The following is a 23156-nucleotide window of genomic DNA, read 5'->3' as shown; positions in this document are numbered from 1 at the left end:
GGGGTTGCTAGACAACCTGAATACATGTGGGGATTTCCTAACAAACAGGTATTTCTCACATGTATTCAGCCTGTCCAGCAGTCACAAATCATGCAGCTGCGTCGACACAAGCTAAATCTCTGAGCACGCCAAAATACTCGAAGGACACCCGAGCATGCTCGGGAAAACTCGAGCAACAAGTATACTCGCTCATCACTACCAGCGATAGTTCTACCTATAGAGAAATAGCCAGCGAGCCTTCGACTCATAGAGAAATGACCATTAAACCTTCTACCTACAGAGAAATGGCCAGCGAGCCTTCTACCTATAGAGAAACGGCCAAGAAATCTTGTACCTATAGAGACACAGCCAGCGAGCCTTCTATCCATAGAGAAATGACCAGCAATCCTTCTACCTATAGAGAAATGGCCAGCGAGCCTTCTACCCATAGAGAAATGACCAGCGAGCCTCCTACCTATAGAGAAATGACAAGCAAGCCTTCTACCTATAGATAAATGACCAGCAAATCTTCTACCTATAGAGAAATGGCCAGCGAACCTTCTACCTATAGAAAACTGACCAGGGAGCCATCTCCTACAGAGAAATTACCAGCAAGGCCTTTCATCTATAGAGCAATGACCATCGAGCCTTCTAGCTATAGAGAAATGACCAGAGAGCCTTTCACCTATAGAGAAATGACCATCGTGCCTTCTACCTTTAGAAAAATGGCCAGCGAGCCTTCTACCTATAGAGAAATGGCCAAGGAGCCTTGTACCTATAGAGAAATGGCCAGCGAGTCTTATATCAATAGAGAAATGACAAGCGATCCTTCTACCTATAGAGAAATAGCCAGTGAGCATTCTACCCATAGAGAAATGACCATCGAGACTTCTACCTATAGAGAAATGGTCAGAAAGCCTTCTACCTATAGGGGAATGGCCAACAAGCCTTGTACCTATAGAGAAATGGAGAAATGGCCAGCAAGCCTTCTACCTATAGAGAAATAGCCAATGAGCCTTGTACCTATAGAGACATGACCAGCGAACCTTGAGAAATGGCCAGCGTGCCTTCTACCCATAGAGAAATGACCAGCGAGCCTTCTACTTATAGAGAAATGACCAGCAAGCCTTCTACCTAAAGAAACATGATCAGCGAGCCTTCTACCTATAGAGAAAAATATTAATAAATATATTATGAGATAACTCAGTTCATTGCCTCAGAAATGCATCGGTATGCCACGTTGTATATCTGTCCCCTAACTAAATTACAAATATTAAAACGCTGTCTCATTTTGTCTCATTACCGCATCCCTTGTCCATATGCTTGATTAGGTCGGAAATTCCTGCAGCTATAATAGGGGATCGATGGGGGAGGTTTTAAGACCCGGAGACATTTACTGATTGCTCTGCTGCCTTTAATAGAGAAAGAGGTCATCAGTTGAAACAACTCGTCTAATTCCTCAAAATGATTATATAGGGTCTATTACTGAGACATCACACTAGGTAGATCAGTTGTCCCCATCTGGTGGCTTAAGAGACATGTATGGCTCCCGGCTCTCCGGCATTTAGCTCTCTAGATGTTGGATGTTCCAGATAATATCGGCCACTGGTGGTACCAATGAGGTATAACATCGAAATTACTTGTACCAGAGTCATACTTGGCACTACATTAACATCTACTGCCCATGTACACCTCCAAAGCCAAAGCCTTCTAAGCCTCAGGCTCCTGTATTATTATAATTGATCATAATAATAATAATAATAATAATAATATATATGTTTTACTGTCGTATGACTTTATATATATTAATAAACATAATATACTCGCTGATAACTGCCCAGTGGCCTCCCGATGGAGTGTAACCTTGGAGGACTTTTTCCTTTCAAAGCTCAAACATAGCTATCATATATGAAGGTGAAAAAAAAGGGTGGGGAACCTTGCATTAGGCCTCATTCCAATTCCCATCCTTTTTTTTCATACAGGAATAAAACAGACCATTTCAATCTATTTTCTTAAAGTGTGGCATCCGTTTTTCTCATTTGGGAAAAATTTACAAAATTCCAACCTTCTTATACGTTTCCTACTAATTAAATAGTAAAAAACAGATGATATTCGGATGATATATGGATGACATCCATGAGCTGTCCTTTCTTTTCAAGGATCCATTGATTTGAATAGGCAATTTTGATCCGCAAATAGTCTCAAAATTGGACATGACGCTTTTTTTGCAGAAAAATGGTTGGTAATATTCTCTGTATGTCTAAGGTCATAGCAGGGCAGAAATTATCGAACCAGACAAGAGTATATGCACACGTTGCGGATTGCTGTGCAGAATTTTCTGCGCGGAATCTGCATCTTTTGGCAGAATCCGACGGTCAAAATCTGTGCTTTTTTATGCAGGTTTCCTGCGGATTTAGTGCAGTTTTTGTGCGGATTTCACCTGCGTTTTTACACCTGCGGATTTCTATAATGGAATGGGTGTAAAAACGCTGCGGAATCCACACAAAGAATTGACATGCTGCGGATTTTTACGCAGCAAGTGCACAGCGTTTTTTTTTCCCCATAGAATAACATTGTACTGTAAATCCACTGTGAATCCGCAGAAAATCCGCAACGTGTGCACATACCCTAAAGCCGCCAGCTGCGGACGTGACTGGCTCCGTGTTCCTCTTTGTATGGAGTTGCCTGCTATTTGTATGCACTAGAACATGCTGCAATTATTTTCACACAGTTTTGAGGTCCATGTGAAAAGTAGCCAGTTTTCACTAATACATAGGCTAGTAGTGGACCAATCGTCCGTGTGTGGCCTGAGTTTTACATAGGTGGCACAAAAAATAAGTTTGTGTCAAGGCACCCTAAGGATGTTTATTAAAATACTATCCAATGCATTTCTTGGAATTGTATTCCATCATAGGTAAGAAACATCTAATGTTTAATACTTAAAAATGATTTTGGTAAAAGTATATTCACATGAGTGTACTATCGGTCTGAGTGCTGTCCGTTTAAAAAATAGACTTGACATGGACTGCACTCAGCCCAGTGTTACTCAATAACGTAGTAGCCTCGAGGAGCAGACTGCTCTGCTGACCAATCTGTTTTAATAAATACTTGTAATGCCTACGCATAACAAGTACCAGAACTCTACCCAAACTTGAACCTGAACCCGAACCACATAGTAATCAATGGGGACCCGAATTTTGGAGCTGAAAAATCTCTCTCTTGCTTTCTCTGTCTGTCTCTCTCTTCCCTGACCTCCTGAACTGTAATCGGACTTCCAGAAGAAGGCTGTGTTCGGGGTACAGCACCGGATACTAGGTGTCCAGTACGAATACCGAGCTTTACAGTTTGGGTTCGCTCATCTCTACCCAAAACTTTTAGAAAAATTATATATGTCAGAAGAAATCTTAGATCCTCATTAATACTTTGCTGGAGGAAAAAATTAAGTAAGAGTACCAACCTGTGCTATTCAGCACTGCCAGCTGACGGTGGCTCATGTACAAAGAAAACTTTGTTTTTTCTTCCATATCATCCAAGTTTCTATCCTATCATTCTCAGTAGGGAAACTGTATCACAAAAGTGTGTGGATGTCAGGTATTCTCCGCCTGACAAAAGGAATAGGTTATTATTTAGTTTGTTTGTGGTAAGAAGAGCACACCTTAGGAATGGCCTGTTACACCCTGCTGCGTCATGCCAAGCTATGGGCAGAGAGACTGCATACCTAAGAGGCATGCCCATTACTCTCAGACTCCTTTAATGCCACCTCATACCAGGGCCTCACCGTCTGCTGCAAACAGACTAAAAATCATGTACAAAAATAGAAAATAACCCTCTATTAAAATATTATTGTCTAGTTTACACCTCCACTTCACAGAACTTCTTTGTAGATGCCCGTGTTAATCAGTCCTTGGAAACGTAAATGAAAAAATAAATACAAAGAAATAATTTGACTTTTTTTTTTAAGGAGGGAGTAGTCTTTATAGAAGTCTTTCTGGGTCCACAATATCTGACAGCTTAAGTAATTCAATGAGCAAAGAAAGAAGAACAGCTGAAATTCTAATTTGACACTTTTTCAGACATTCACAAAGGGGAGAGATAATGGGAACAAAATGCTCTTGAAATATGAATAAAATCTACATGAAAGTGTTACCTGCTAATTTGTATTTTTTTGCTCCAAATTATCTTCAATTATTTAATTAGCATAAATAGAATAATAAGAAATCTCCGAAGAACAATAATTTTTCATGCAAAATGAGAAATAAAAAAATACACCAATTCTAAGTATGATAGAAAATAAAAAAAATGTTAATTATTTAGTAAATATATGTATACTTAATATAGATATAAAATGGGTTATATTTTTGCTAGTCTAAAAATTAAAAGGAAGGATTTAAATCACCACTACAGTGTGTTTATTAATTTCAGAACAGGAGTGGTGCTACTAATCCCTGAACTTAGTCTTATATTTACTAGCTAATGTCTTCTGCTCTTCCCGATTCCGCTCCGGTCCCACGCCATCATCTTGTGACCGCAGCTCCTGACTGACCGGAAGTCAGAGGTAACAATCACAAGTTCTCAGTGTCAGTCTATGAGATCCTAGTTCTGGCCTCGTTCTTCATCTCATAGAATTACATTGAGTTGTGCAAGAGTATAGAAATTCCAGGCTCTACCACCCGTTGAGAGTGCTCTGGGGGTAAAAAAACTATATAAGAAATAAAGTAAACCCCGGCACTCAAATGAGGACAAAGCCGCAGCCGTTCCCACCGCCACATGTGCCTGTCCCGGACCTCTACTGCAGGCGTCCATCCACCATCCACTCACCTAGCATAGTGACCTGATCACTCCTCCACCCACGCACACTCTGCGAAATGTATGGAACCTTACCTCCATTTGAAAATACTCGGTTGTCCTGTGAGACCCATGTTTTCCTGCTCTAACCAGTAATGCAACTACCTTGAGAAAGACTTTATGCCGAAACGTTGGTGCTGTTGCTCTGGTTGGGTTCCCTTTGCAGTGTGTCAATAAATTCACTTATGCATTTATTCCTTTGTCCTCATTTGAGTGCCGGGGTTTACTTTATTACTTACATTGAGTTGTGACTTTCGGATCACCCAGCAAACACTGGAGCGATCAGCAAATCACAAACTGCTGGTGGAGACCGACTGGAGCGAAGCTGATAAAACATGAAGATAGCGGCTGATAAGTATGAGACTAAGTGCAAGGAATTTACATTAGTGATACCATTCTAGCACTGCAATAACAAAAAAAAAAAATCGCTAAAGTGGTGCTTTAAGGCTAGAATCCCACTATGGTGCACTCAACAGACCTCACTGTGTAAAATAGGGTCCGTTGACTTTCCGTTATGATACGTCCTTAAAAAAAGGCAGCATGGAGTGGGTTTTCTCTTGCGAAAATGGCAGATTCTGTGACAAGCCTTCTCTCGGAGACTTCAACGTAGAAGAGGACGAAACATAGGATGTACAGCGGCCCTCCAGTTGTCCAGAGGCTACATCTCAGACATGCTGGAGATTGTAGTCTCACAACAGCTGATGGCCACGGGCCCCTGAGTCAGAATAAATATAAGAAACAAGGCACCTCAGAAAGTAACCTTAGTGGGTTTCTATGAGGGGCTGTCACTAAGTTAAAAAATAGAGTTTAATTAAGGCCATGTTCTCACATAGCATAAGCGCTGAATTTTTCTGCTACATTTGTTGTGTAGAGAAACGACTGCACTTAACAAATACAACAAAATGGATGTAATTTCATGAAAACTCATCTCCACTGTGTGGTTAAAGATGCTGTGGAACTGTACATTTTTGATGCCTTTATCTATAGGCTTCTATGGGGAGCCGGAAAAAAATACATGTAAAAAAAAGGAAAAAAATATAATTCCATTTTTAAGTACAAAATCTGAGTGCATTGAAAGGGAACTATCAGGCGATTCATGCTGCTCAATCTATGGACAATCGCACGATGGCAGACAGGTATATTATTCTCTGAAAAAAAAAGACTAGTCTGGCGCTGCCTCGACCCACTCTACTCAGAAGCACTGCAGGTGATTGACAGGTATGTGTCATGTGTGCACATAGGGAGAGACCAGTCAATCACCTAGAACAGCGCTGGGAGATGCCGGCCCACGGTGACGCCAGATTAGTCTCATCTACACCTATGATCCTCCATTTTCAAAGTATATGTTCTCTGAAAAAGTGGAGCAGGTCACTGGAGAGATCGTGCAGCCAGGGTGCGATTCATGCTGCCGTTGATTTCCGCAGCATGAATCATCTGATATGTTCCCTTTAAAAAAAAAGAAAACTGTGTGAAATCATACAAATTATATCAGAACAGGGAAAAATACATAATAAACACAATGTAAAATGCGATAATCAGTACAGATTGTCATTGCGTTTTTTGGTGCAGATACTTGCAAAGGAAGAAATGCAGCATTTACGCATTTTCCCTGCAAAATTACACAAGACACCAAAAATAATTTGCCAGGTTAGAGATTTCCAGAACTGAATTGTCAGATTCAGGAAAATCAAGAGGTCTGAAGAATGCTTATAGGTCACATTATTATTATTATTATAGCGCCATTTATTCCATGGCTCTTGACACAGGAGGAGAGAGGACTCTGCCCGCGAGGGCTCACAGTCTACAAGGGATGGGTGAGGATAGAGCTGGTCGTGCAGTGGTATGGTGCATATTATGGAGCACCATGTCTTGGTGCACCATGGTTTGGTGAAGGACCCAGAGCCTCATCAATGTTTTCTTCTAACATTTTCAAATGTCATGTGTAAGAGAAAGAGAACATCAATCCAATACAAGAAAGAACAAAACAGATGGATAGTCCATGAACAGACCTGGGCTTTAGCATGGTCTACCACTGTTCCTCCACTCCGGTCCTCAAGAGCCACCAACGGTTCGTGATTTCAGGATTTCCTTAGTATAGCCTTGGAGATAATTGCAGTACCTACACAGGCAATAATTCCATCACCGAGGCAACACTAAGGAAATCCCGAAAACATGATCTGTTGGTGGCTCTTGAGGATCAGAGTCTGGGAACAGTGCCACTAGACCAATCTAATGGGGAACCAATATAATATGATGAGATATTTTGAAATTTGACTTTAATTAGATAAACTTTTTATGTATCCTGTTCATCCTGTCCTCCATTGTATATGGAAGTCACCATATAAACCAAAAATAGTTTTGTTTCCATATTTCACCCATGATCTATAACTTTCCTTCATCCCGATTCATTCATTCCAATCACTGTTATTTATTGGTCTTTAGAAACTAAGTAGAAGAAGCACAAAATAAAATGTAGGATTTTAGTTGATGATCTTGACATCTGTTTGTACTTTAATCGTCCTATTGAGGTACTATAAAAAAAAAACCAAAAAACAGAAACCACTATACTATAATAAAATGCTGTATTTTTTATTCTAGACCTCTTCTTTGAGAAAAGGTTGTAACAACAATGACAGGGAATGTAATAAATGAAGCATTTGCAATGTGCCCTCTGTACTCTGCTTCCAAGTTATGGGACCTGGCTTATTGGCACTACAATTAAACTCAGGTACATTCGCCAAGTAGAACAGAATTATTTCCCAATACCGACCGCGGCTGAAACTAGCTCTTCCAACGTTCTTCTTGTTTTTTTTTTTTATCCAGCCTGTTTAGTAATAAACTGTAACCAGCTCAACTAATTAAAGCAATCTTTATCTTAATGCCAGGATGCAGGGATGAAGTCCAAGAAGAGGTGTGTTTATCAGGGTAAAAAAATAAAATAATAGTAATCATCAAAGACACGTAAAGAAGGCAAGTGCGGATGTGTTTAGGAGTGGAAAATTCCCAATAAACGTAGATGTAATCAAGCTTCCTGGTGATATAATGTATGTCAGTAATCTGTCATATATAACCACACACCAACTAAAAACGGCATTCCATCCCCTTAAAATATATTCTGCCTTCGAGTAAAATACAAGAAAAAAAGTGTGAAGAGATGAAATCCACTTACAATTGATCCCTGGAACCTCATTGCTGCCCCCACCGAAGCAGGTCCTGGCTCTGAGACCACAGAGTCACTGCTTATCTAGGTTAAGCCAATGAACATGCAGCTATGAAGAGTCAGATTTTCCAAGTTATGGGGTCAAGGTGGTTTAAAGGCTCAGGACCCACTTAGTTTAGAACAGCAATGATAGTGCCAGCGGAGGGACCCTCACCGATAAAAACTAGTGACACACACTTCCAAATAAATGGTTTAGTTTGTGGGAATAATAAGCCTGGCAATGACAAATGCAATGGAAAGATCTTACACACAGAAAGAAGGAAAAGCAACATTAGATGCGACTAAGCAGTAGACGACTCCAGGATTGCTCGACTCAAATCCCACAATGCCAACTTTCTTTTTAGACAATATTATAATAATGTCCCATTACCATTGTCTCCATTGACTTGTACAAAACGGTGGTATTACAGGTCAGAAAAAGTTTTTAAAAAAAGTTTCACCCAGACACAACTTTTTTGGCAGAAGAGATGGATCCCCACCACACCAACCAGTACATTCCTGTAGGACACAACGGTGGAAGTTGTGCAGCAGAAGCTACTGTCCACCTTTACCATCATTAATGATGCCAGTTGTAGGAACCTCTGGACCCCTCTGGAATTATTTGCTCCTTCATTCCCCAAATCCCCATGGGATAGCACAGACTCCCAGCACTTACCTGGATTATTTAGCGCAGTCAGTCGGTGGCACTGCCATGCCAGGACCCTGGGACAATGCTGATCCTGACTCCTTGTAGCAGGACAAAGATTAATTCCAACAGCCAGAAAGCCACAAAACCCAATCTCAACATGTCATCATGATTCAGTAACCCAAAAAGTATCCAGTAATAAGAAGCCACAGAGTAATCCCAGAGCACTGAGGGTGGGAGAGAGGGGCGCCCCAAATCTGCCCCACTGCTAATAGTGATCACCTGTGCCAGGACAGGGCAGGGAGGGCACCGAGGGCTGCTTGTGTAACTGGGAGCTGGGCTCAGCCTGCTCCTCCTCCCCGGCCTCGGTGCGTGGAGTGGGGAAGAGGGAGTGAATTGTGGAGTGAGAGGCTGGAGCCCAGCACAGAGCAGCAACTACTGCAGAAACTAGGTCACATCATTAGCAACCGGAGAGCTGCTGAGCCGGCTCCTGCCACAGTGCTGCTGGGTCCTCCTGCTACAGCAGCCCCTCACTGCCCAGCTCCCGTGCCTCCTCTCTGCCAGCCTGGCACCGCTGCTGCTCCGCGCCATGTAGGGACAGACAGATGGTAGATAATGGATAGATAGATAGATAGATAGATAGATAGATAATAGATAGATAGATATGGAATAGATAGATAGATAGATAGATAGATAATAGTTATATAGATAGATAATAGTTAGATAGATAGATAATGGATGGATATATAGATAGATGATAGATATATGATAGATAGATAGATAGATAGATAGATAATAGAGAGATGATAGATAAGAGAGAGATGAAAGATAGAAAGTAGATAGATAGATCATAGAATGTGATAGATAGATATGTAGATAGTGGAAAAATGGAACAACACGCTAGAAAAAAATGCAATATGGGTGCAAAAGCCCCCCAAAACAAAATATTCAGATTTTGCCTAAGTATATAAAAGTTAAAAAGGTAGGCAGCACTCCAGTAGTTAATAAAATAAATGGACTTTGTTAGCATTGCTTGAGAAAGGTTCGTTTGAACCGAAACATCATCATGCTGCATGGGCTAAACAAAGTCCATGTATTTTGTTCACTATTGTAGTGCTGCGCTTCCCTTTTTAACTTGTTGATATGTAGATAGGAAAATAGGTAGCTAGAGATCAATAGTTATGAGATAGATAGATAGATAGATACAGTGGGGCAAAAAAGTATTTAGTCAGTCAGCAATAGTGCAAGTTCCACCACTTAAAAAGATGAGAGGCGTCTGTAATTTACATCATAGGTAGACCTCAACTATGGGAGACAAACTGAGAAAAAAAAAAATCCAGAAAAAATCACATTGTCTGTTTTTTTTTCCTTTTATTTGCATATTATGGTGGAAAATAAGTATTTGGTCAGAAACAAAATTTCATCTCAATACTTTGTGATATATCCTTTGTTGGCAATGACAGAGGTCAAACGTTTTCTGTAAGTCTTCACAAGGTTGCCACACACTGTTGTTGGTATGTTGGCCCATTCCTCCATGCAGATCTCCTCTAGAGCAGTGATGTTTTTGGCTTTTCGCTTGGCAACACGGACTTTCAACTCCCTCCAAAGGTTTTCTATAGGGTTGAGATCTGGAGACTGGCTAGGCCACTCCAGGACCTTGAAATGCTTCTTACGAAGCCACTCCTTCGTTGCCCTGGCGGTGTGCTTTGGATCATTGTCATGTTGAAAGACCCAGCCACGTTTCATCATCAATGCCCTTGCTGATGGAAGGAGGTTCGCACTCAAAATCTCATGATACATGGCCCCATTCATTCTTTCATGTACCCGGATCAGTCGTCCTGGCCCCTTTGCAGAGAAACAGCCCCAAAGCATGATGTTTCCACCACCATGCTTTACAGTAGGTATGGTGTTTGATGGATGCAACTCAGTATTCTTTTTCCTCCAAACACGACAAGTTGTGTTTCTACCAAACAGTTCCAGTTTGGTTTCATCAGACCATAGGACATTCTCCCAAAACTCCTCTGGATCATCCAAATGCTCTCTAGCAAACTTCAGACGGGCCCGGACATGTACAGGCTTAAGCAGTGGGACACGTCTGGCACTGCAGGATCTGAGTCCATGGTGGCGTAGTGTGTTACTTATGGTAGGCCTTGTTACATTGGTCCCAGCTCTCTGCAGTTCATTCACTAGGTCCCCCCGCGTGGTTCTGGGATTTTTGCTCACCGTTCTTGTGATCATTCTGACCCCATGGGGTGGGATTTGTCGTGGAGCACCAGATCGAGGGAGATTATCAGTGGTCTTGTATGTCTTCCATTTTCTAATTATTGCTCCCACAGTTGATTTCTTCACTCCAAGCTGGTTGGCTATTGCAGATTCAGTCTTCCCAGCCTGGTGCAGGGCTACAATTTTGTTTCTGGTGTCCTTTGACAGCTCTTTGGTCTTCACCATAGTGGAGTTTGGAGTCAGACTGTTTGAGGGTGTGCACAGGTGTCTTTTTATACTGATAACAAGTTTAAACAGGTGCCATTACTACAGGTAATGAGTGGAGGAAAGAGGAGACTCTTAAAGAAGAAGTTACAGGTCTGTGAGAGCCAGAAATCTTGATTGCTTGTTTCTGACCAAATACTTATTTTCCACCATAATATGCAAATAAAATGAAAAAAAACCAGACAATGTGATTTTCTGGATTTTTTTTTCTCAGTTTGTCTCCCATAGTTGAGGTCTACCTATGATGTAAATTACAGACGCCTCTCATCTTTTTAAGTGGTGGAACTTGCACTATTGCTGACTAAATACTTTTTTGCCCCACTGTAGATAGATGATAGCTAAATAATAGATAGGCTGACAGATAATTTTATGGTTTATATTATATATTATTATTGTTATATATTTGTCTAATTATTAAATAGATTATAAATTATCTTTCTGTTTAATATTTTTATTTATCTAGTTTTTTTTGTTTTAAATCTGAAATATCAGTAAATCCAAACCTTCAATCTTCTGTCCACTTTTTTTTTAAACTTTTTTTCAGTTTTATCTATTTCTAGAAAAGCTGAGTGGGAAACCATATGACTGCCCTTGCGCTAGGTTCATACATATAGGCCAAGTTTACACAACTGTATTTTCTGTAAAAATAAAATAAAACAGCAGACTGACAGCACTCGGACCAGTGTTATTCAGTGGGGCAGTGCAGATGAGCGTTTTTTATTTTTCACAGGCCAAATCAGCATTGCAATAGTTTCTTCTGTGTGTCAGCGAAGACTCGCCCCATTCAAGTTTGTTGGTGAGTTTAAATAAAATTGGATGGCACATGGAGACTGCCTATAGCATCTCATATTTATGGATACATTTGAATTCTTTTGCATAGAAAACTGTATTTGACCTTGTATGTTTTTACTTACTGTTGATGTATCAAAAGCAGATTGTATATGGACTGCAGACGGATGACAAATTTAGAAAAAAAAGGTTTCTGGATGTATTTTTTACACGCTTGTGTGAAATTAGCCACCCAATGCTCTCTGCTGCGCATGAAAGGATTCTGACAGAAACTCTGAAAGGGCCCCATCGGAGCCATTCACTTCACTGAAGTTTGACGCAGTCACTTTGGACACTGTGTAGCCTTTCAATCAAAAATTATAAGTTAAACCGCCCCTCATATAGCCAGAGTCCTACAGGACGCTAAGTGAGACGCACGTCACATTCAGGGAGTTCATCCCGGAAAAAAGTCCATACCAAATAGTAGAAAAGATAGCGCCTCAAACGTTGGTGAAAAAGAATTCACATTTTATTCTGCCTCCTGTGGCAACGTTTCGATCCAAAAATCTTTCTCAAGAAGGATTTTTGGATCGAAACGTTGCCACAGGAGGCAGAATAAAATGTGAATTCTTTTTCACCAACGTTTGAGGTGCTGTCTTTTCTATTACTGTGTAGCCTTTGTCCTGGCAATATTCGTCTTTTTTAGACACTGTAGTAGATCGGCTCATTCAGCTGCTCAAAGAGGTAGTCACAGGAACACTTTACCATTTAAGTTTTCAACTGGTTTATTAAAATGTACTGCATAAACCATAAACCAGTGCAAATTTAAGTAAATAAACACGGTTCTTCTGGCATAGCAGGAAAACCAAAACAGCATGCAGTACAGTCTGTGTGGCTGCGGGGTCCACCCTCTCCACCCTCTCAGGGAAAAAACAAGACACGGTTCAGTTCTCGTTAACAGGAGCAGAGCTGTGGAGAGCTCATCTCCAGAAACACCGAACACTGACTGAGTCCAAAGGCTCCACATTTACCTTCTGGACCTCACCCTTGGTGGAGATATGATGAACAGCCCCCCACCCACTCTTCAGCTGTTCACAAAAACCAAGCCCTTAACATGGCTGATTTACCCCTCTCAGCACTTAGTATGCTGGAGAATATTTTCCTGATTCATATCACTGAGACTAACATCCTTAGTGACTCATACAGTGGTGTGAAAAAGTGTTTGCCCCCTTCCTGATTTCCTCCTCTTTTGTCAGAGTTCAATGTTTCAGATCACCAAACAAATATAAATATGAGACAAACATAATGCAAGTAAACATAAAGTGCAGTTTTTAAATGAAGGTGTTTAGTATTAAGGAAAAAAAAAATCCAAACCTACAGGGCCCTGTGTGAAATAGTGATTGCCGACCCGCTCTTAAAATATAAGTGGTGATAGTGTGATGGTCTAGGGCTGTTTTGCTGCTTCAAGACCTGGAAGACTTGCTGTGGAAAATATAATGAGGAATTCTGCAGTCTACTAAAAAGTACTGAAGGAGAATGTCCGGCCATCTGTTCGTGACCTCAATCTAAAGCGCACTTAGGTTATGCAGCAGGACAATGGTCCAAAACACACCAGCAAGTCTAGCTCTGAATAAATTAAAAAAAAAAACAAAATTAAGACTTTGGAGTGGCCTAGTCAAAGTCCTGACCTTAATCCGATTGAGATGCTGTGGCATGACCTTAAAATGAAAGTTCATGCTCAGAAACACTCCAGTGTGGCTGAATTACAACAATTCTGGAAAGATGAGAGCCAAAATTGCTCCAGAACATTGTGAAAGACTCAATGCCAGTTATCGCAAACTCTTAATTGCAGTTGTTGCTGCTAAGGGTGGCCCAAACAGTTAGTAGGTTTAGGGGGCAATCACTTAGGAAGTACTAATATGCCAAGGGGGTTTTATGAATAAAATGTCAGGTAATGCCAGATGACAATCCTAAGGATCTGAAATGTTGGCCTTAGGAGTACTCACACCGCTTTCCTAACATACATAGAATTAAGAAATGACAGTATAATTTGCAGCAATTTGATAAAAAGGCATCTTATGGACAGTAATTTTTTTTATAGACATATATTCAGGGATTTAGTTCTTTTCCTTCATATTACTTATTTTCTTGGGATATTTCTGTTATGCTGATATAGTGATATAGTGATGGGTTCCCTGTAGGACTTCATTCACTTCTTAAGTTGTCATCATGCAACAATGTGAAACTGTATTATTTTTAGTTCGTCTGATCAAATACATTAAGCTAATTACAGGGTTTTTTCGACACCGAACTCAGTTTATTTTATAATACAATCTGTGCTGTATGGTAATAAAAATGAGATTCTAGATTTTTGTCTCACTGCCGCCATTTTGGAAGTTTACATGCTCCTCTCTTTTGTTTTTTCTAACCAAACCCATATATCGGAATTGGGGAGAAGCCCCCCCCAAATTCCTCTCTATTAAAGGGAACCTGTCACCAGTTTTTGAGCCTATGAACAAATGCCACCACCTTTAACTGCTCTTGTGCTGCATTCCACAAACGTGTCTGTCAGCTCCTGACTCACCCTGTATGCCCCCAAAAATACCATTTGATATGCTCCCGTGCTGTATCTAAATAAGGCAAATGTTCATAGGTTCAAAAACTGGTGACAGGTACCCTTTAAAGCATAAAAATTTACTTTTATTCTAAACACTAAAAAGGTTGAGGGTGCACAAAAAGTGTGAATTTAAAGATTGTCCCTAATCTGCCTAAAGATTATATTAGTTCTTTAGATATGGTAGGACATTTGAATAGGATGTCACCCTGTGCCCCCAACATGTTTCACCGTGTGTGTGGAGTCATCAGGGGATGGGACAATGGTATGAATGGATAAGATGTTTTGCACAGGGCTAACATCCAGTGCTAGCACTGTCCTACCTATGCTCCAACAAGCTCATTATCTGCCCTCGGACCAGCAGGTCTCCTCCTGAATCTGGCTGTCACTTAAGATGATATCAGCTGTTGCATTTTGGGAAATCACAGGCATTCGACAGATGATGCTTTGTGGATCTGTCACATGAATGTGATAACAGGGTGTGGGAGGATCAGAAACTGATTACGGTGCATAATAACTTTTCACAGACAATATGATACATTGAAAAAAAGTCAGTCTTGGAAAACCCCCTTAACATCATGCTCCAATAATTTTTTTCAAATAACAAGTATGTATAATTCCTTTTTTGTTTGCCTTCTATCAAATTCAGCTATTTATTTGTGAATTGTCTTTTTTGGGGAAACTGGGCGATTGGATAGCCACTCTGTTTTCCGAGTTGTTATTAGCAAGAATGTAAATATTGGAGGTCTTAAAACTTAAAAAGGGACATCGTGCATCACCCTAGTTCCAGTCACAAGTGGGGGCTGTGCTCCAATTGTAACATGTCATGCTTTGGTTACTTTAAATAAGAATATATATTTTATCTCTCAAAAATGTTTTTCTATTTGTATAGTTTTATGGGGTGTAAAGGTAAACTAGAGTAGATCTAGAACTAAGAGAACAGCCTGATGTGCATTTGGCTTGCTATGGCTTCTTCCTGGGTCTCGATAAAACCATAGAAAGTCAATGGTGCATCCGGCAATTCTCTAGTGTAATGTTGCTTTTTTGTCCTCATAGATCTAAAGGGTAAAGGCACTTGAATGGTTTTGGGTCTATTAATATATTATATATGGTTACATTTTACCTTCTGGGGTGCTTCTGCTCAATTGTGGAGTAAGATGTAACACACTTTTATACCACCAGTCTGAAATGATAGGTTTTGATAGATAGGGATACGAATTAATCTATGATAACTCCACCCCATGTTAGGCCTCCTTCACACGTCCTGGTGAAACTGTACTAGTGAGATCCGAGGTCGGTGTCCGTATGCCATCCGTGTGTTCATATGTGACATCCGTGTGTCATCCATGTGTCTGTGTGGTGTCCATGTCCGTGTGCTGTCAGTGTGACACATATGAATGAAATGCAGCATAGGAATTGAAGAGTTTTATGTATTAAAAGTGTTCAAAGACAGAGACTGATATTGATCAGGAACATTATACATGACATAGGGAACTCCGATGGCTGTGACTGTTGGTAATATTCTGGGATTGGGCCAATAACCATAAAGGTTTCCAGCTCACAGCTGCTTGATAAGCCTTTACTAATTACTATATATTATAGGGGAGACCACAAAAAAAATGACGTAGGGTCCAGTCTATATTTACTAACCAGCAAAGGCTAAACAGACAGGTGCGGGCTGATATTAATAGTTTAGGAAAGGGCTATGGATATTAACCCACTCCCAGACTAAGAACATCAGACCATAGCCACCCCAGAATTGGTGAATCCATTAGATTTGCCAATTCTGGAGCTTGGAAGAGGAAAAAAAATCTCCAGCGTGTAATCCAATAAAATCAATTCTTTTATTCAAGACATATTAAAATATATGTATCAAAAATACAAATGAACAAAGGAAAGGAAGGATAGGGTCCCCATAGCAACCAATGAGTTTCAACCCCTTGCGATGAGGTTGAAACGCGTTGGTTGTTATGGGGACCCCATCCTTCCTTTCCTTTGTTCATTTGTATTTTTGATACATATATTTTAATATGTCTTGAATAAAAGAATTGATTTTATTGGATCACACGCTGGAGATTTTTTTTCCTCTCCCATTTTTCATTGTGAACCACGCCTCTGATCAAGGTGGCTCCGTGCGTGATCAATCAGAGAAACCTGCAGAAGACTGGTGAGCTGATTATTTTGCTTTTCCCCTTTACCTATGCTATTAATTCTGGAGCTTAGCTTCCACTCTTCCAACATGCCCTGGTGCGGTGGCAATTGCGGTAATACAGTAGTTGTGGGGTTGATGTCAGATGTTTTATGTTTGCTGTCATAAAGATCAGGGGTAAGTAACGGAGAGGCATCTATAAGACACCCCCATTACTAACCCCATAGTCAAATTTAATAAAGACACAGGAGATAGTAAAGTCCTTTAATTGAAATAAACACACAGAGTCCTTTATACAAAATAAAAACTCCCCTGCCTTCTTTTACCCATTTATTCAACAAAAATAAAAAAGCAAAGTTATACTCACTTTTCTGCTGATAATCCATTAATGCCCATATCTCACGACAATCTGGATGGTTTAGGGAGCGGTCACATCAATGGTGCAACCTCTCACTGAGGATCATTATTATAATTAGGCTCAAAGGAGGGGGGGTCATTATTATTATAAGTTGGCATGGAGTGGCATTATAATTATTATTATTATTATTACTATTATTATGAAGCCCAGGGGGACATTATTACTATAGGGCCTGCAAAACTGTAAGGAGGTACAGGGGGGCATTAATACTATAAGGAGGAATGGAAGGGGGGCATTATTACTATAAGAAGGCACAGTGAGGGAATATTACTCTCTAGGGCATTGGTTATATAACAGAGTCATGTTTATGATAGAGAGTCCCACCTGGGGAAGTGAGTGTAGGGGGGCTGCATGGGCCTATGGCTTTCAAATGCCAGGACTGAATCTCAGTCTACTGGCTATTACTAAACTATGACTAAGGGGTACTTCACACATAGCGAGTTCGCTAGCGAGTTCGCTGATGCGTCACCGATTTTGTGACGCATCAGCGATCTCGCTGTGTGTGGCACGTATCACCGACCGCCCCCCCGCCGGGTATTGCTGATCATGCAGGAATGTCCTGGGCCATTTTATGATCACTGGTCTCCCGCTGGCGAGCACGCACACTCAGATGCGTGCTCGCCAGCGGGAGACCAACGATCAGCTCGTCGCTTAGTTATCCGCTGTTTATACTGGATACCAGCGTGCTCGTGCTGGGAGATGGTATCCAAGGTAAACTGCGGTTAACTAAGCGCCGCGAGCGCTTAGTTACCCGCTGTTTACAGTGGATACTAGCTCCCAGCGCGAGCACGCTGGTATCCAGTATAAACAGCGCGTAACTAAGCCACGCGCACACTTAGTTACCCGCTATTTACCATGGATACCAGCGTCCTTGCTGGTCCTGATTGCTGGTGAGTCTGCCTGTTTGAGAGCTCACCAGTGATCATGTAGCGACGCACCAGCGATCCTGACCAGGTCGTATCATTGTCGGGATCGCTCGTGCGTCGTTTAGTGTAACAGGACCCTAATGTACTGACAGTAGGCACTAATGGGCAGGACAGTTCTGGTCTCTGGTGTTAGGGAATCAGTATAAGTGGTGGGTGGCATCAGTCAATGCTGCCTGATGCTGAATCCTAACCCATAGTTGGTAGGGATAAGTGGCGTGTCAGGACTCAGTATTGTTAAGGGCAATGGGTAAGTGGCAGTGCTCGCGGCTTATATCCATATACAGTGTGTCCGTAAAGTCATGGTGCACTTTTGACCAGTCACTGGAAAGCACCAAAAAATGTTAGAAATGTGAAATCTGCTCCAAATAAAAGAAAAATGATCCCAGTTTCATACCTATTCAGTGCAGTTCGATGTGGGCTCCATTTGTTGCCCTACACACATCCAAACGATAGTGAAGTTCTTGCCACACACGGGTAAGGACGTCTGGTGTGACAGAGTGAATAACGTCTGTGATTCTCTGTTTTAAGTGATTAATGTCGTTGATACCTTCAATGTATGCATGTTGCTTCATATAACCCTAAAAGTAAAAGTCTAAGGGCGTCAGATCCGGGGATCGTGGTATACTTGTATACTTTCCTGTGATTGGTCAAAAGTGCACCATGACTTTACAGACACAGTGTAGAATCATAGAATCATAGAATCGTAGAGTTGGAAGGGACCTCCTGGGCCATCTAGTCCAACCCCCTGCTCAAAGCAGGATTCGCTAATCATCCCAGTCAGATGTCTGTCCAGCCTTTGTTTGAAGACTTCCATTGAAGGAGAACTCACCACTTCTCGTGGCAGCTTGTTCCACTCATTGATCACTCTAACTGTCAAAAAGTTTTTTCTAATATTTAATCTGTGTCTCCTCCCATTCAGTTTCATCCCATTGCTTCTAGTCTTTCCTTGTGCAAATGAGAATAAAGTTGATCGTTCTACAGTGTGACAGCCCTTTAGATATTTGTAGACAGCTATTAAGTCTCCTCTCAGTCTTCTCTTTTGCAAACTAAACAATCCCAAATCCTGCAACCTTTCCTCATAAGACAGGGTTTGCAGACCGGTCACCATTCTGGTTGCTCTTTTCTGAACTTGCTCCAGTTTGTTGATGTCTTTTTTAAAATGTGGTGCCCAAAACTGGACACAATATTCCAGATGAGGTCTGACCAAAGAAGAGTAGAGGGAAATAATGACTTCACGTGATCTAGACTGTATGCTTCTGTTAATACATCCTAGAATTGCATTTGCCTTTTTTGCTGCTGCATCACACTGTTGACTCATATTCAGTCTGTGATCTATTAGTATACCCAAGTCTTTTTCACATATGCTGTTGCTTAGCCCTATTCCTCCCATTCTGTATATGCTTTTTTCATTTTTATTGCCCAGATGTAGTACTTTGCATTTTTCCCTGTTAAAAACCATTCTGTTAGTTGCTGCCCACTTCTCCAGTTTATTTATATCTTTTTGAATCCTCTCTCTCTCTTCTCTAGTATTAGCTATCCCTCCTAGCTTTGTGTCATCAGCAAATTTAATCAGTTTACCCTCAATTCCTTCATCTAAATCGTTGATAAAGATGTTGAACAATACAGGGCCCAGGACAGAGCCCTGGGGTACCCCACTTGAGACATTCTTCCAACTGGATGTGCAGCCATTTACGACCACTCTTTGGGTCCGATCACTAAGCCAGTTATGAATCCACCTAACAGTTGCTTTGTCCATTCCATACTTAGTCATTTTTTCAATAAGGATTGTATGAGATACTTTGTCAAATGCTTTGCTGAAGTCAAGATATACTATATCTACAGCATTTCCTTGATCCACCCAATCAGTGATTCCGTCATAGAAGGAAATTAAGTTAGTCTGACATGACTTATTAGTTACAAACCCATGCTGACTCTGTTTAATCACTTCATTTTTATCCAGGTACTGACATACATGTTGTTTAATAATTTGTTCAAAGATCTTTCCTGGTATAGAAGTCAGACTCACCGGCCTATAGTTGCCTGGGTCCACCTTCTTCCCCTTTTTGAAGATAGGAACAACATTTGCTCTTCTCCAGTCTTCTGGGACTTCTCCTGTTCTCCAAGAATTTTCAAAGATTATGGAGAGGGGTTCAAAAATTTCTTCTGCTATCTCCTTCAGTACTCTGGGGTGTAATTCATCTGGACCTGGAGACTTGAATTCATTTAGGTTAGCTAAGTGTTTCCTCACTATCTTTCTGTTTATAGATATCCTGGATTCTTCTATTCCCTTAATAGGACAGTGAAGAACAGTTGATGTTACATTTCCTTTCTGAGAGAATACAGATTCAAAATAGGAATTTAAAAGTTCGGCCTTCTCAACATCCTGTCTTACCATTTCATCATTTTCATCCTGTAAAAATCCTATAGCATCTTTGACTTTTCTTTTACTTTTGACATATCCCCAAAATCCTTTATTATTGCTTTTGACATCTCTTGCAAGCCTCAATTCATTGTCAGCTTTAGATAATCTGATTTGTGCCCTGCAGGTTCTGCAGACAGCATTATATTCATCTTTAGATATGCCTCCCTCTTTCCATTTTAAAAACATTTTTTCTTCCTTTTTAGCATGTGCTTAAGTTCTGTTTTCATCCATCCTGGCTTCCTTAAATGCTTCCTATTCGTCCCTCTTTTCAGAATTGTTAACAATTGTGCTTTGAGAATTTCATTTTTCAAGATTTCCCATCCTTCCTGGACATTTTTGTCTTTAAGGATGTCCAGCCATTGGATCCCTCCAATTCTCTTTCTGAATCCCTTAAAATCTGCCTTTCTGAAATCTAACCTTGACATCTGAGTCTTCACAGGTCTTCCTCCTCTAGTTATCCAAAATTCTAAAAAAGCATGGTCGCTACCTCCTAGGGTCCCAGCCACCTTTACCTCCTCAACCATTTCCTCCCTGTTTATAAGGATTAGATCCAAGGTAGCAGTTCCCCTTGTTTTCTCCCCTACCTTTTGGAAGATAAAGTTGTCAGCAAGAGAGGATAAGAATTTCCTTGACCTGTTAGTTTTGCCTGAGAGAGATTCCCAACAAATGTCTGGATAGTTGAAATCTCCCATGACAACTATGTCATATTTTTTGGAGAACTTGGCCATTTGATGCATAAAGAGTTCATCCATATCTTCAGCTTGCACAGGCGGCCTGTAGTAAATGCCTACAATGGTGTCCTTTCCGTTGTTCTGTCCTTGTATTCTTACCCAAACAGTTTCCACAGAACTCCCAGCCTCTGAAGCTTCAATTTCTGTGCTGATATACGCATTTCTAACATACAATGCGACACCTCCTCCTCGTTTATCAAGTCTGTTTCTTGCAAATAGGTTGTATCCTTCTAGACTTGTATTCCAATCATGTGTATTGTCCCACCAAGTTTCAGTGATTCCAATGACATCATATTTCTTTTCCTGTGTTAGTAGTTCCAATTCTCCTTGTTTGTTGCCCATGCTTTGTGCATTAGTATAGAAACATTTTAGTTTGTGATTGGTTTCTCTTTCTCCAATATTTTTATTAATTAGATTCTTTTGTCTTTGTTCTTCCTTTCCACTTCTAATAGCAGAGTTCTAAATAGCATTTGTCAGGTGTATGGCTTTTTCTGGTCTTTTGCTTCCCTTCCCATGTTGTTCTAGTTTAAAGCTCTCCTCACAAGTGTAGCAAGGCGACTTCCAAATACATGTTTTCCAGTCTTCGTAAGGTGCACCCCATCTCTAGCAAGTAGTCCATCGTAAAGGTAATTCACTCCGTGATCCATAAATCCAAATCGTTGCTGACGGCACCATCGACGTAGCCAGTTGTTCACCTGCAGAATCTTATTCCACCTCCTTGTTCCATGGCCATCCATTGGGAGGATGGAAGAGAAGACCACCTGCGCTCCCAGTTCTTTCACTTTCTTGCCTAAGTCTTCAAAGTCTCTGCAGATGGTTTCCAGGTCGTTTCTTGCGGTGTCATTTGTCCCCACATGTAGTAGCAGGAATGGATAGTCATCTGTAGGTCTGAAGAGTCCTGATATCCTGTCAGACACATCTTTAGACTATGTGTCTGTCTGTGAATAAAGAAGTTTCAGGGCGCTTCCTTCAGAGGATCCCAATTTGGAGCAAGAAGGTTATATAGCCAAATAACTAAGCATCTCTAATGTTAAATCAGATGATATTTTATTGGTAACTGGGTGTGGTTATACTAACTGAGGAACCAATCACTATTTATCAAACTCTTTAGCAGTTAAAGTACGTATATTGTAACTTCATCCCCAATAAAAGAATGTTGTGCACACATATTATATAACATCATCCCTCCTTTAGGGTTAAAACAGTATATCTGTAAATTTTAGGCAATCATATGTCAGTGTACATGTTCCAAAAAAAAAAAAAACAACCTGTACATATTCCTGATTAAACACCTCACTTCTCTTGGTGCAAGCGGTCAGGCGGTAAACTAGAAGAACTGCAGGTATTTATTATCTTTAGTACCTGCAGTTCTTTTAGTTTACCGCCTGACTACTTGCACCAGTGAAAATGGGGTATAAATAGCTTACAACAAAATCATTTAATTATATACCTGATGAAAGCCTACATGGCCGAAATGCGTTGTTTTTTATAACAAAAAATGTTTTAATGTTTTTATAAAATTTTGCATTTTACCTAGCCAATAAAATATCATCAGATTTAACATCAGAGATACTTAGTTATTTGGCTATAAAACCTTCTTGCTCCAAATTGGGTTAAGGATCCTCTGAAGGAAGCACCCTGAAACTTCTTTATTCGCAATATCACGTAGAGGAAAATTTCTTTCTGGGAGAGGAAAATTATCTTCATGCTATTACAGACGGGCAGCATACCGGTGGAAGGATCACCCTTGTTTGCAAATTTTTCCCAGTGTTGTGCCTCCTTGCACAACCACACCAGGTGAGCAAGTTTGAAGTTGTACTTTTCTCACCAAGCAGAATTGACTCATCTACTACGCTTAGATAGCGGTCTCCCTCTTTTTTCCCCTCTTCCTCTCTTTCCCAGGACCTTATTCACATGTGTCTGTCTGTGACACCTCTAGCGCCAAAATGCCTTGTACTAGCCCTGATTGTGA

At 40.7% G+C, this 23156-nt stretch overlaps 1 protein-coding gene across 1 annotated transcript in view; it reads right to left on the bottom strand.

Annotated features, from left to right (window-relative positions):
• The window catches only part of PASD1 (PAS domain containing repressor 1), a 161990-nt gene extending 152936 nt beyond the window's left edge, over positions 1 to 9054 (bottom strand). The window contains exon 1 of the mRNA XM_073543621.1: positions 8700 to 9054. The gene's annotated coding sequence lies outside the window, so the exon portion shown is untranslated. The remainder of the gene's footprint in view (positions 1 to 8699) is intronic.
• Between the last annotated feature and the right edge of the window lie 14102 nt (positions 9055 to 23156).

This window comes from Dendrobates tinctorius, unplaced genomic scaffold (assembly GCF_039654945.1).
Source record: "Dendrobates tinctorius isolate UK_male_01 unplaced genomic scaffold, ASM3965494v1 ptg000133l, whole genome shotgun sequence".
In the NCBI taxonomy this organism is placed as follows: domain Eukaryota; kingdom Metazoa; phylum Chordata; class Amphibia; order Anura; family Dendrobatidae; genus Dendrobates; species Dendrobates tinctorius.
Note: the sequence above shows the minus strand (reverse complement) of the source record. Positions and strands in the feature narration are given on the sequence as shown.